At 41.2% G+C, this 14,429-nt stretch overlaps 1 long non-coding RNA gene across 1 annotated transcript in view; it reads left to right on the forward strand.

Moving 5' to 3' along the window:
* Window positions 1-13,192, forward strand: part of LOC138704296 (uncharacterized) — a 39,491-nt gene extending 26,299 nt beyond the window's left edge. Inside the window, exon 3 of the long non-coding RNA XR_011333302.1 lies at window positions 12,987-13,192. This is a non-coding gene — a long non-coding RNA (uncharacterized lncRNA). The remainder of the gene's footprint in view (window positions 1-12,986) is intronic.
* Window positions 13,193-14,429: the final 1,237 nt, after the last annotated feature.

Consider the following 14,429-nt stretch of genomic DNA (forward strand, 5'->3'; position numbering starts at 1 on the left):
GGGAATACAGGACCGCATCCCGTTCCTCGGTATGGCCATTTATATTGAAGATAGAGTTCGAGGAGCTGTATTCAACGCACTCATGGGCTTTGTTCTATGTATACGTACTGCGGTGTTATGGCGGCTAGAATGTCGGCGGAATAATGGTTTAAACGCTTCTCCCTTTTTTCTCAAAACTCATAATGTGTTCGCGATTGCCATTTTGATGATATCGTGTAAGAGGTAAGTCATGGGGGAATACTGGTCCGCATCCCGTTCTTCGGTATGGCCATTATATCCGGAATTAGAGACTGAAATATTTTAGGTACCCAAAAATTGGGGCTAGAAAAAATTGCGACGGGTTTTGCTGGATTATTGCGGTGTTTACTAGGGAAGATGCGGGGATGCTGCTGTTAAAGGGCCGGCCTCTGGACCACTTCGTTCTACGTGTGTAGAAAAAAGTATGTTTTGGAAGGTCAAAATGACCATTTTTTGAAAATTTGCCGGCCTCTCCCGTCCAAACTCGCGGGGATAGAGAGTTGTCCTTTATACTGATGATAGAGTTCGAGGAGCTGTATTCAAAGCACTCCTGGGCTTTGTTCTAAGTATACGTACTTCGGTGTTATGGCGGCTAAAATGTCGGCGGAATAGTGGTTCTCGATTGCCATTTTGATGCTATCGTGTAAGAGGTAAGTCATGGGGGAATACAGGACCGCATCCCGTTCCTCGGTATGGCCATTTATACTGAAGCTAGAGTTCGAGGAGCTGTATTCAACGCACACATGGGCTTTGTTCTAAGTATATGTACTGCGGTGTTATGGCGACTAAAATGTCGGCGGAATAGTGGTTCTCGATTGCCATTTTGATGCTATCGTGTAAGAGGTAAGTCACGGGGTAATACAAGACCGCATCTCGTTCCTCGGTATGGCCATTATTTCCGGAAATAGAGACTCAAATATTTTAGGTACCCAAGAATTTGGGGCTAGAAAAAAGTTTGACGGAATTGCTGCATTTTTGCGATGATAACAAGGGAACATGCGGGAATGCTAGAGTAAAAGGGCGGGCCCCTGAGCTGCTTCGTTCTCCTTGTGTAGAAAGAAATATGTTTTGGAAGGTCAAAATGACCATTTTGTGAAACTTTGCTGGCCTCTCACGTCCAAACGCGCGGGCATAGAGAGTTGTGCTTTATACTGAAGATAGAGATCGAGGAGCTGTATTCAACGCACTCATGGGCTTTGTTCTAAGTATACGTACTGCGGTGTTATGCGGCTAGAATTTCGGGGGAATAGTGGTTTCCACTTTTTTTCTCGAAAATCAGAAAGTGTTCGCGATTGCCATTTTGATGCTATCGTGTAAGAGGTAAGTCATGGGGGAGTACAGGACCGCATCCCGTTCCTCGGTATGGCCATTATTTTCGGAATTAGAGACTCAAGTATTTAGGTACCCAAAAATTGGGGCTAGAAAACGGTGCGTCGGATTTGTTGGATTTTTGCGGTGATTACTACGGAAGATTAGGGGATGTTACAGTTAAAAGGTCGGGACTCTGAGACGCTTCGTTCTCCTTGTGTACAAAAAAGTATGTTTTGGAAGGTCAAAATAACCATATTTTGAAATTTTGCCGTCCTCTCCCGTCCAAACGCGCAGGGTTAGAGGTATACGTACTGCGGTGTTATGGCGGCTAGAATGTCGGCGGAATAGTGGTTCTCGATTGCCATTTTGATGCTATAGTGTAAGAGGTAAGTAATGGGGGAATAAAGGACCGCATCCCGTTCCTCGGTATGGCTATTATTGCCGGAATTGGAGACTCAAACATTTTACTACCCAAAAATTGGGGCTAGAAAAAAGTGCGACGGATTTGCTGCATTTATGCGGTGATTACTAGAGAAGATGCGGGGATGCTACAGTTAAAACGGCGGGTACCTGCTCCGCTTCGTTCTCCTTGTGTAGAAAAAAGTATGTTTTGGAAGGTCAAAATGATCATTTTTTTTAATTTTGCCCTCCTCTCCCGTCCAAACGCGCAGGGATAGAGAGTTTTCCTTTATAGTGAAGATGAAGTTCGAGGAGCTGTATTCAACGCACTCATGGGCTTTGCTCTAAGTATACGTACTGCGGTGTTTTGGTGTTCTCGATTGCCATTTTGATGCTATCGTGTAAGAGGTAAGTCATGGGGGAATACAGGACCGCATTCCGTTCCTCGGTATGGCCATTATTTCCGGAATTAGAGACTCATACATTTTAGGTACCCAAACATTGGGGGTAGAAAAAAGTGCAACGGATTTGCTGGATTTTCGCGGTGATTACTAAGGAAGAAGCGCGGATGCTACAGTTAAATGGGCGGGCCTCTGAGCCGCTTCGTTCTTCTTGTGTAGAAAAAAGTATGTTTTGGAAGTCAAAATTACCATTTTTTTAAATTTGCCTGTCTCTCCCGTCCAAACGTGCGGGGATAGAGGTATACGTCCTGCGCTGTTATGGCGGCTAGAATGTCGGCGGAATAGTGGTTTAAACCCTTCCCCTTTTTTTCTCGAAAATCAGAAAGTGTTCGCGATTGCAATTTCGATGCTATCGTGTAAGAGGTAAGTCATGGGGGAATACAGGACTGCATCTTTCCTCGGTGTGGCCATTATTTCCGGGATTAGAGACACAATTACTTTAGGTACCGAAAAATGGGTGCTAGAAAATTGTGCGTCGGATTTGCTGGATTTATTCGGTGATTACTAGGGAAGATCCTACAGTTAAAAGAGAGGGCTTCTGAACCGCTTCGGTCTCCTTGTGTAGAAGAAAGTATGTTTTGGAAGGTCAAAATGATAATTTTTTGAAAATTTGCCGGCCTCTCCCGTCCAAACCCGCGGGGATAAAGAGTTGTCCTTTATACTGAAGATAGAGTTCGAGGAGCTGTATTCAATACAATCTTGGCCTTTGTTCTAAGTATACGTACTGCGGTGTTATGGCGGCTAGAATATCGGCGTAATAGTGGTTTAATTTTTTTCTACAAAATCAGAAAGTGTTCGCGATTGCCATTTTCATGCTATCGTGTAAGAGGTAAGTCATTGGGGAATACAGGACCGCATCCCGTTCCTCGGTACGGCCATTATTTCCGGAATTAGAGACTCAAATATTTTAGATACACAAGAATTGGGGCTAGAAAAAAGTTTGACGGATTTGCTGGATTATTGCGGTGATTACTAGGGAAGATGCGGGGATGCTACAGTTAAAAGGGCGGGCCTCAGAGCGGCTTCTTTCTCCTAGTGTAAAAAAAAAATGTTTTGGAAGGTCAAAATTACCATTTTTTGAAATTCTGCCGGCCTCTCCCGTCGAAACTCGCGGGGATAGAGAGTTGTCCTTTATACAGAGGATAGATTTCGAGGAGCTGTATTCAACACACACATGGGCGTTGTTCTCAGTATACGTACTGCGGTGGTATGGCGGTCAGAATGTTGGCGCAATAGTTGTTTAAACCCTTCCCCTATTTTGCTCGAAAATCAGAAAGTGCCATTTTGATGCTATCGTGTAAGAGGTAAGTCATGGGGGAATACCGGACCGCATTCCGTTCCTCGGAATGGCCATTATTTAAGAAAATAGAGACTCAAATATTTTAGGTAACCAAAAATTGGGGCTAGAAAAAAGTGCGACGGATTTGCTGGATTTTTGCGATGATTACTAGGGAATATGCGTGGATGCTACAGTTTAAACCCTTCCCCTTATTTTCTCGAAAATCAGAAAGTGATCGCTTTTGCCATTTTGATGCTATCTTGTAAGGGATAAGTCATTGGGGAATACAGGACCGTATCCCGTTCCTCGGTATGGCCATTATTTCGGGAATTAGAGACTCAAAAACTTTAGGTACCCAAAAATTGGGGCTAGAGAAAAGTGCGACGAATTTTCTGCATTTTTGCTGTGATTACTAGGGAAGATGCGGGGATCCTACAGTTAAAAGGGCGGGCCTCTGAGCTGCTTCGTTCTCCTTGTGTAGAAAAAAGTATGTTTTGGAAGGTCAAAATGACTGTTTTTTTTTTAATTTTGCCGGCCTCTCCCGTCCAAACGCGCGGGGATAAAGGGTTGTCCGTAATACTGAAGATAGAGTTCTAGGAGCTGTAGTCAACGCACTCATGATCTTTGTCCTAAGTATACGTACTGCGGTGTTATGGCTGCTAGAATCTTGGCGAAATAGTGGTTTATACCCTTCCCCTTTACTTCTGGAAAATCAGAAAGTGTTCTCGATTGCCATTTTGATTCTATCGTGTAAGAGGTAAGTCACGGGGAAATACAGGACCGCATCCCGTTCCTCTGTATGGCCATTATTTCCGGAATTAGAGACTCAAATATTTTAGATACCCAAACATTGGGGCTAGAAAAAAGTGCGACAGATTTGCTGGATTTTTGTGGTGATTACTAGAGAAGGTGTAGGATGCTACCGTTAAAAGGTGGGGCCTCTGAGCCGCTTCGTTCTCCTAATTTAGAAAAAAGTATGTTATAGAAGGTAAAAATGACAATTTTTTGAAATTTTGCCGGCCTCTCCCGTCCAAACACGCGGGGATAAAGGCTTGTCCGTTATACTGAAGATAGAGTTCTAGGAGCTGTAGTCAACGCACTCATGATCTTTGTTCGAACTATACGTACTGCGGTGTTATGGTGTTCTCTATTGCAATTTTGATGCTATCGTGTAAGAGGTAAGTCATTGGGGAATACGGGACCGCATCCTGTTCCTCGGTATGGCCATTATTTCCGGAATTAGAGACTCAAATATTTTAGGTGCCCAAAAATTGGGGCTAGAAAAAAGTGCGACGGATTTGCTGGAATTTTTGCGGTGATTACTAGGGAAGATGCGGGGATGCTACAGTTAAAAGGGCGGGCCTCTGAGCCGCTTCGTTCCCCTTGTGTAGAAAAAAGTATGTTTTGGAAGGTCAAAATGACCATTTTTTGAAAATTTGCCGGCCTCTCCCGTCCAAACGCGCGGGGATAGAGTTATACGTACTGCGGTGTTATGGCGGCTAGAATGTCGGCGAAATAGTGGTTTAAACCCTTCCCCTTTTTTTCTCGATAATCAGAAAGTGTCCTCGATTGCCATTTTGACGCTATCGTGTAAAAGGTAAGTCATGGGGGAATACGGAACCGCATCCCGTTCCTCGGTATATCCATTATTTCCGGAATTAGAGACTCAAATATTTTAGGTACCCTAAAATTGGGGCTAGAAAAAAGTGCGACTAATTTGCTGGATTTTTGCGCTGGTTGCTATGGAAGATGTGGGGATGCCTCCCCTTTTTTTCTCGAAAATCAGAAATTGTTCGCGATTGCCATTTTGATGCTATCGTGTAAGAGGTAAGTCATGGGGGAATACAGGACCGCATCCCGTTCCTCGGTATGGCCAATATTTCCGGAATTAGAGACTCAAATATTTTAGGTACCCAAAAATTGGGGCTAGAAAAAAGTGCGACGGATATTCTGGATTTTTGCGGTGATTACTAGGGCAGATGCGGGGATTCTACAGTTAAGGGGCGGGCCTCTGAGCCGCTTGGTTGTCCTTGTGTAGAAAAAAGTGTGTTTAGGAAGGTCAAAATAACCATTTTTTGAAATTTTGCCGGCCTCTCCCTTCCAAACTTGCCGGGATAGAGAGCTGTCCTTTAGACTGAAGATAGAGTTCGAGGAGCTGTATTCGACGCACTCGCGGTCTTTGTTCTAAGTATATGTACTGATGTGTTATGGCGGCTAGAATGTCCCCTTTTTTTCTCGAAAATCAGAGAGTGTTCGCGAGTACCATTTTGATGCTATCGTGTAAGAGGTAAGTCATGGGGGAATGCAGGACCGCATCCCGTTCCTCGGTATGGCCATTATTTCCGGAATTAGAGACTCAAATATTTTAGGTACCCAAAAATTGGGGCTAGAAAAAAGTGGGACAGATTTGCTGGATTTTTGCGGTGATTGCTAGGAAGATGCGGGGATGCTACAGTTGAAAGGGCGGGCCTCTGAGCCGCTTCGTTGTCCTTGTGTAGAAAAAAGTATGTTTTGGAAGGTCAAAATGACCATTTTTTTTATAATTTGCGGGCCTCTCCCGTCCAAACTCGCGGGGATAGAGAGTTGTCCTTTATGCTGAAGATAGAGTTCGAGGAGCTGTATTCAACGCAGTCATGGTCTTTGTTCTAAGTATACGTACTGCGATGTTATGGCGGCGAGAATGTAGGCGGAATAGTGGTTTAAACCCTTCCCCTTTTTTTCTCGAAAATCAGAAAGTGTTCTCGATTGCCATTTTGATGCTATCGTGTAAGAAGTAAGATTATGGGGGAATACTGGATCGCATCCTGTTCCTCGGTATGGCATTATTTCCGGAATTAGAGACTCACATAATTTAGGTACCCAAACATTGAGGCTAGAAAAAAGTGCAACGGATTTGCTGGATATTTGCGGTGATTACTAGGGAAGATGCGGGGATGCTACAGTTAAAAGGGCGGGCCTCTGAGCCGCTTCGTTCTCCTTGTGTAGAAAAAATTATGATTTGGAAGTCAAAATGACCATTTTTTGAAAATTAGCCGGCCTCTCCCATCCAAACGTGCGGGGATAGAGGTATACGTACTGCGGTGTTGTGGCGGCTAGAATGTCGGCGGAATAATGGTTTAAACCCTTCCCCTTTTTTTCTCGAAAATCAGAAACTGTTCGCGATTGCCATTTTGGTGCTATTGGGGGAATACAGGACCGCATCCCGTTCCTCGGTGTGGCCGTTATTTCCGGAATTAGAGACTCTACAATTTTAGCTACCCAAAAATGGGGGCTAGAAAAAAGTGCGACGGATTTGCTAAATTATTTCGGTGATTAGTATGGAGGATCCGGGAATGCTACATTTGAAAGGGCGGGCCTCTGAGCCGCTTCGTTCTCCTTGCGTATACAAAAGTATGTTTTGGAAGGTGAAAATAGCCATTTTTTTTAATTTTGCCGGCCTCTCCCGTCCAAACGCAGAGGGATAGATGTATACGTACTGCGGTGTTATGGCGACTAGAATTTCGGCGGAATAGTGGATTAAACCCTTCCCCAAATTTTCTGGAAAATCAGAAAGTGTTCGCGATTGCCATTATGAAGCTACCGTGTAAGAGGTAAGTCATGGGGGAATAGAGGAGCATATCCCGTTCCTCGGTATGGCCATTATTTCCGGAATTAGAGACTCAAATATTTTAGGAACCCAAAAATTGGGGCTAGAAAAAAGTGCGACGGATTTTCTCGGTTTTTGCGGTGATTACTAGGGAAGATGCGGGGATGCTACAGTTAAAAGGGCGGGCCTCTGAGCCCCTTCGTTCTCCTTGTGTAGAAAAAAGTATGTTTTGGAAGGTCAAAATGACTATTTTTTTTTAATTTTGCCGGCCTCTCCCGTCCAAACGCGCGGGGATAGAGAGTTGTCCTTTATACTGAGAATAGAGTTCGAGGAGCTGTATTCAAATGACTAGTGGGCTTTGTTCTAAGTATACGCACTGTGGTGTTATGGCTGCTAGAATGTTGGCGATATAGTGGGTACCCTTCCCCTTTACTTCTGGAAAATCAGAAAGTGTTCTCGATTGCCATTTTGTTGCTATCGTGTAAGAGGTAAGTCACGGGGGAATACAGGACCGCATCCCTTTCCTCGGTATGGCCATTATTTCCGGAATTAGAGACTCAAATATTTTACATACCCAAACGTTGGGGCTAGAAAAAATTGCGACGATTTGCTGGATTTTTGCGGTGAGTACTAGGGAAGTTATAGGATGCAACCGTTAAAAGGTCGGGCCTCTGAGTCGCGTCGTTCTCCTTGTGTAGAAAAAGGTATGTTTTGGAAGGTCAAAATGACCTTTTTTTGAAATTTTGCCGGCCTCTCTCGTCCAAACGCGCGGGGATAGAGAGTTTTCCATTATACTGAAGATAGAGTTCGAGGAGCTGTATTCAACGCACTCATGGTCTTTGTTCTAAGTGTACGTACTGCGGTGTTATGGCGGCTAGAATGTCGGCGGAATAGTGGTTTGAACACCTCCCCTTTTTTTCTCGAAAATCAGAAAGTGTTCGCGATTGCCATTTTGATGCTATCGTGTAAGAGGTAAGTCATGGGGGAATACAGGACCGCAACCCGTTCCTCGGTATAATAATAATAATAATAATAATAATAATAATAATAATAATAATAATAATAATAATGTTTTATTTTCGCTGGCAGAATTAAGGCCATAAGGCCTTCTCTTCCACTCAACCAGCCTTAATCAATACAATACATAAATTTAAATTACAAATATTTTCACTACACTTAAAAGGTTCTCCAGCAATAATCTTCACTACACATTTATTTAAATTTATATTAATCTATAAGGTAAAGTAGTAACTTAATTTATGAGCTAATTTAATTCAATTAATTATAATTAATTTAATATTTGAGATAGCTAGTAAAATGATGAAAATTAATTTAATATAAGCTTACTAGGACTATGTTACAGGGTGTATATATATATATATATATATATATATATATATATATATATATTTCTATTTCTATAATGAGAATATTAATGTAATTGCCATTAGACGTTTTGTAAATCCATTTAGAGAAATTAAAGATAATAATAATAAGAATGGACAGATGTTAGTTTCATTATAAGTAACAAATATTAATCAGCTATTCATCTGTTAAGTAAGAATTTATGTAATTTTGACCTAAATGAAGCAATTGTCCAACAACCCCTTATATCACTCGGAAGCGAGTTCCAATTTCTAGCAACTGAAACTGTATAGGATGAAGAATATAAAGATGTCTTGTGGTAGGGTATAATGAGTAAATTGTTATAATGAGATCTTGTACTTTGCTGATGATATGCGGATAAATTTTGAAAACGAGAAGCCAAATATATTGAGGTAGCGGTGCGCAGAATTTGAAATAAGAGAACAAGAGAATGCAGGGCTCGTCGAACGCTTAGCCTTAGCCAAGACAGAGTTTGGAAAGACGGGGAAACATGATCATACTTACGAATATTACAAATATAACGGACGCACGCATTATGCACACGTTGTAGCCTGCTGCTCAAATTTGCATTTAGGTTACTTAATATAATATCGCAGTAGTCAAAGTGTGGCATCACGAGTGTTTGTACAAGGATTAATTTTAATTTATCAGGGAGAAAGTGCTTCAGTCTCTTTAATGAGTGAATAATGGAAAATATTTTTTTGGAAGTATGATTCACTTGTTCATTCCATTCCAGGTGACAATCCATATAAATACCAAGGTTCTTCACAGTCGTACTGTATGGAATAGTAGTATTATTTACAATTATCGGTGGCAAATTTTGTTTGTCACACTTCGATCTTTGATGTTCTATTAAGATTGCCTGCGATTTACTTGCATTTAAATTAAGTCCGTGCGTTTTCGACCATATGGATATAGAATTCAAGTCATCATTAACTTTAGTTATGGCGTCATTTATGTAGTTAGGTCGAGTATGCAGATAGATTTGTATGTCGTCAGCATAAATATGGTGTCGGCAGGATGTTAGATTAGAAGAAATATCATTAATATAAATAGAAAATAGTAAAGGTCCTAGGACAGAGCCTTGTGGTACGCCAGTCTTCGTGGTACGCCAAGTTGAATAACGATTATTAATAGACACGCACTGTTGGCGTTCACGAAGATAGGAGTCCATCCACGCTAACGCATTATCAGAAAAATGCAGTACTCTTAATTTTGCAATTAGTAAGTCAACATCTACAGTGTCGAAGGCTTTGCAGTAGTCTAAAAGTGTTAGTATTGTGATCTGTCCTTTGTCTAGAGCTTCACGTATATCCTCAGTCACTTTAAGCAGTGCAGTCGATGTGCTGTGTCCCGTTCTGAAGCCTGATTGGTAAGGGTCAAGAATATTGTGAGTATTGAGGTAATCTGTCAGTTGTTTGTGCACAATTCTTTCCAAAGCTTTTGAGAGAACAGGAAGAATACTAATTGGTCTATAGTCATTAGGTGTTACAGGTAACTTAATTTTAGGAAGGGGACGAACAATAGCCTTTTTCCATATGTCTGGGTAATGTGAAGTCATTATGGATGCATTGAATATATGGGTTAGTGTCGGAAGAATTATCAAATACTGTAGCTCTCTACAGTATTTGGAATTATGTCCATAATTTTGTTCAGAAGTTCTATATTTATATTGTCTACTCCTTGTGATTTTGACTTGATGCGCTTTAGTGCTGATTTTACGCCAGAAGGTGTTATGTAGGAAAAGAAGAACTTGTCTCGTGCTGGGGCGGGTGTAGAGATTAATTCATTAATAGTCTGTTGTTTCGTTGCGGCGTCAGGTGCGTGGGTAGTGGTGGATGTGAAGTAATTGTTTAAATCATCTAGACAAATAGTATTGTCAATTTGTGATTTAGATTGTCCCAGTCCCATTGACCTAACATTTCTCCACATATCGGATGCTCTAATATCAGGTTCAATGAGGCTGTAAGCATGTCTAAGCTTAGCATTTCTAATCGTCTGTGTGGTCATATTTCTTAGTCGCTTGTACCGCAAGAAATCTATGTCACTTTTTAGTCTCTTGAATTTCCGAAAAGCTTCGTCTCTGTCTCTCATCAATGATCGGATTTCTGTAGTCATCCAGGGAGCTGGAGGTCTCGTAATGCGTCTAGTTTTTATTGGGGCATGTTTGTCATATAATGTAATAACAAGGTTGTTAAAAGCTTGTACTTTTTCGTCTACTGTACGGAGAGTCCAAACATCACGCCATGGCAGTAATAACGCGTCAGAAATTAAAGAGGCGTCGTTAATATGTCGCAGATCCCTATACTGAATGCGTTTTGGTGTTGCCTTAGGACACTGCAATGAATACTCTACAAATATAATATCATGTGCAGAAATCCCAGGCGCCGGTAGTTGTCCGTGCGTTATTATTTTGTGGGGATTTGTAGTTGCTATGATGTCTAGTAGTGTTTCTGCAGTCTCTGTGTGATGAGTGGCTTGGAGCGGTAGAATTGTCATATTGCAGGCCGCAAACATGTTTGAGAGCCGTACACTGGAAGGGGACGTTACTAGAAGATTGTTGTTACAGTCACCCATTACTACAAGGTGTTCATAAAGCGGCAAAATGTCTAATGGCCATTATTTCCGGAATTAGAGACTCAAATATTTTAGGTACCCAATAATTCGGGCTAGAAAAAAGTGCGACGGATTTGCTGGATTTTTGCGGTGATTACTAATTAAGATGCCGGGATGCTACAGTTAAAAGGGCGGGCCTCTGAGCCGCTTCGTTCTCCTTGTGTAGAAAAAAGTATGTTTTGGAAGGTCAAAATGACCATTTTTTGAAATTTTGCCGGCTTCTCCCGTCCAAACGCGCGGGGATAGAGAGCTGTCCTTTATAATGAGGATAGATTTCGAGGAGCTGTATTCAACGCACTCATGGGCTTTGTTCTAAGTATACGTACTACGGTGTTATGGCGGCTAGAATGTGGAAAATCAGAAAGTGTTCGCGATTGCCATTTTGATGCTATCGTTTAAGAGGTAAGTAATGGGGGAATACAGGACCGCATCCCGTTCCTCGGTATGGCCATTATTTCCGGAATTAGAGACTCAAATATTTTAGGTACCCAAAAATTGGGGCTAGAAAAAAGTGCGACGGAGTTGCTGGATTTTTGCGGTGATTACTAGGGAAGATACGGGGATGCTACAGTTAAAAGGGCGGGCCTCTGAGCTGCTTCATTCTTCTTGTGTAGAAAAAAGTATGTTTTGGAAGGTCAAAATGACCAATTTTTGAAAATATGCCGGTCTCTCCTGTCCAAACGCGCGGGGCTAGAGAGTTGTCCTTTATACTGAAGATAGAGTTCGAGGAACTGTATTCAACGCACTCATGGGCTTAGTACTAAGTAAACGTACTGCGGTGTTATGGTGGCTAGAATGTCGGTGGAATAGTGGTTAGGACCACATCCCGTTCCTCGGTATGGCCATTATTTTTAGAAATAATGGCCATATCGAGAAACGGGATCTATTCAATTATTGATCCTTGAGTTACTTCGGACACGATATCATCAAAATTGTAATCTCGAACAGAATGTGATTAATGAAATATTACTAATACTTTTTAAACTTCTATTCCACCTGTGTTCTCGGCGCAATATCTCCGCCATGTGTGTAGTGAGAACAAAGCAAATAAATAGGTTGAATAGATCTGCTTGAAGTCTTTCTGTAGTATAAATTATAACCCTCTGTCTCCGAGCATATGGTTGGTAGGGGCCGTATAATTGAAAAATAATGGTTATTTTGGCCTTCCGAAACAGAATTTTTCCCACACGATTAGAATGACGTGGTTCAGAGATCCGCCCTTTTCGCTATAGCATCCGCGCATGTTTACTAATATTCACTGATAAAACCGAGGAAATCCCTTTCACTTTTTTGTAGTCTTTTGCTTTTCAGGTGTGCATTTTTTATCCCTTGCAGTGAGAGAATTCCTCTTGACACTGATTGTTGTTTGCCATTAGGTAGGCAACGTCTTTAGAAATGTTAGATATCTTCAAAATTTTGGGGATTAATGTTGTTTTATTCTCATCTGGAAGCTCTTTTGTTGTAGTTTTTAAAAAAAATATAATTTCTACTCTGTATATAAATAGTTTCATAATTATTTGGACATTTATTTTTGTAATAAGCGCATTGTACTTTGTATAATTTGCATCATCTGCAGTGTCTGTTTCTCCCATTTCACATTTCCTGGCATTTATTATCCTTGCAACAGACAGAATGCAGATTTCATTTTGGGCAAAAGACTTCAGTGAGGTACGATGTCGAAGTTCAAAATTGTGGCTATGTTGCAAACTGAAATTATTATTAGGAATTGAATTTAATTATTTAATTCCGTGATTATAGTGATATATTCTAATGTGGGATATCTTTTGAATGTTTGTTTTTCCAGTTATGAATATTTTTCCTTTGACATTCTTCATTTGCTTTGTCTTGTTTATGTATTTCATGATGCCTTTGTTGCATTGTTGATTTGAAACTAGAGATATTGGAGCTATAACATCGCTTATGTTTGCAGGCTGATTCCTTGGGTAGATGCTAGTATGTCGCTGGAGTGCCTGACAGTGATGTTTCGTTCATGTCGCAGACTCGTGTGATCATATTTGCAGCACTGTCCTCGTGACATGTTACAGCTGGACACGTAAAGAGTTGCAATGTGAGGAGGAGAGAAGGTTGAAAGAGTGAATGGTTTAGTTAAATAATACAAGTTTATTTCATCAAATATATTAAACACCTTAATTGCACTACAGATACGTTTGTGTGTGTATGTGTGTGTGTGTAATATCATGTATAAAGGAATAAAGGAAAAATAATTCTTAACAATAAGAGAAATACTGTAAACTGTATAAAAGCTAATTTCATTGTCAATGATTTTCAGTATCCAACATGTTACAAGTGTTAATAGGAGGCTCACAGTATAAAATGTTGACGTCATTAGGCCTAGTATTTCTTAAAGAGAAGTTGTTGAAGGAATAGATGATGGAGATGCAATGTGTAATCAATAACCTTCAGTATAGTGACGATAACAATATATGAGTGGTGTTATAAGTTTATTAAGGAATGTAGAAACAGGATATATTTATTAAGTCTATTTTAACAAAGGAATGTTTGTATAATGTTGATAATTTTTTAAATAAACATTTGAATATAAATGTTTTACTATGTCTGTATACTTTCTATTTAATGACAATGAAGTAATATCAATATAAACAAAATGACACGAAGGAGGAATGCTTGGCAAATGTAATGATCCCTTCCGCCCGAAAACGATATCCAGAAGGTACACTTTTCTTCCAGCAGGATAATCATCCGATACACACCGCCAACCGGATTCAAAGATGGTTTACGAGGAGGCGTGATGTCGAACCAGTCGACTGGCCTCCAAATTCAACAGATATGAATCCGATTCAAAATTTGTGGGCTGCAGTCAAAAGGATCGTGTGCAAATCGAGAATGACTTGTGAGTGACTTAAGAGGGAACCGAGTGTGATTGGGAGTGACTTGCTAGTGTTTAGGGTTAACTTCATTTCTTCGTCGTTGTCGATTTCGTCTAGTCGTTGCCGTCCACTTTGCCTCTTCGCCGACGTCGACATCGTCTCGCCTATGTCGACTTCGTCTCGTCGTCGTAGTCGACATCGTCCCCTACTTGCCGTCGATTTCTCATTGTCATTGTCGTCTGCCTCGTCGTCGTCGACTTCGTCCCGTCTAATTTCGTCTAGGTGGCATTATCGACTTCGTCTCTAAGTAGTTGAAAAAGTCATCTAGGTCTCGTCGTCTTCCACTTCATCTCGTCATCGTCGTCTACTTCGTCTCGTCGTCGAAATCGTCTCGTCTTCGCCGTCGTCATGTACTTCCTTTTCGTCGTCGACTTCGGCCAGGTTCCTTGTCCAGGTCTCCGGGATCTATGTATAGGCCTTCGCTTTCAGGATTCCGGGTTCCGGGAGAACTACTTTGCGTTCCG

This window comes from Periplaneta americana, chromosome 8 (genome assembly GCF_040183065.1).
Source record: "Periplaneta americana isolate PAMFEO1 chromosome 8, P.americana_PAMFEO1_priV1, whole genome shotgun sequence".
NCBI classification, from domain to species: Eukaryota; Metazoa; Arthropoda; class Insecta; order Blattodea; family Blattidae; genus Periplaneta; species Periplaneta americana.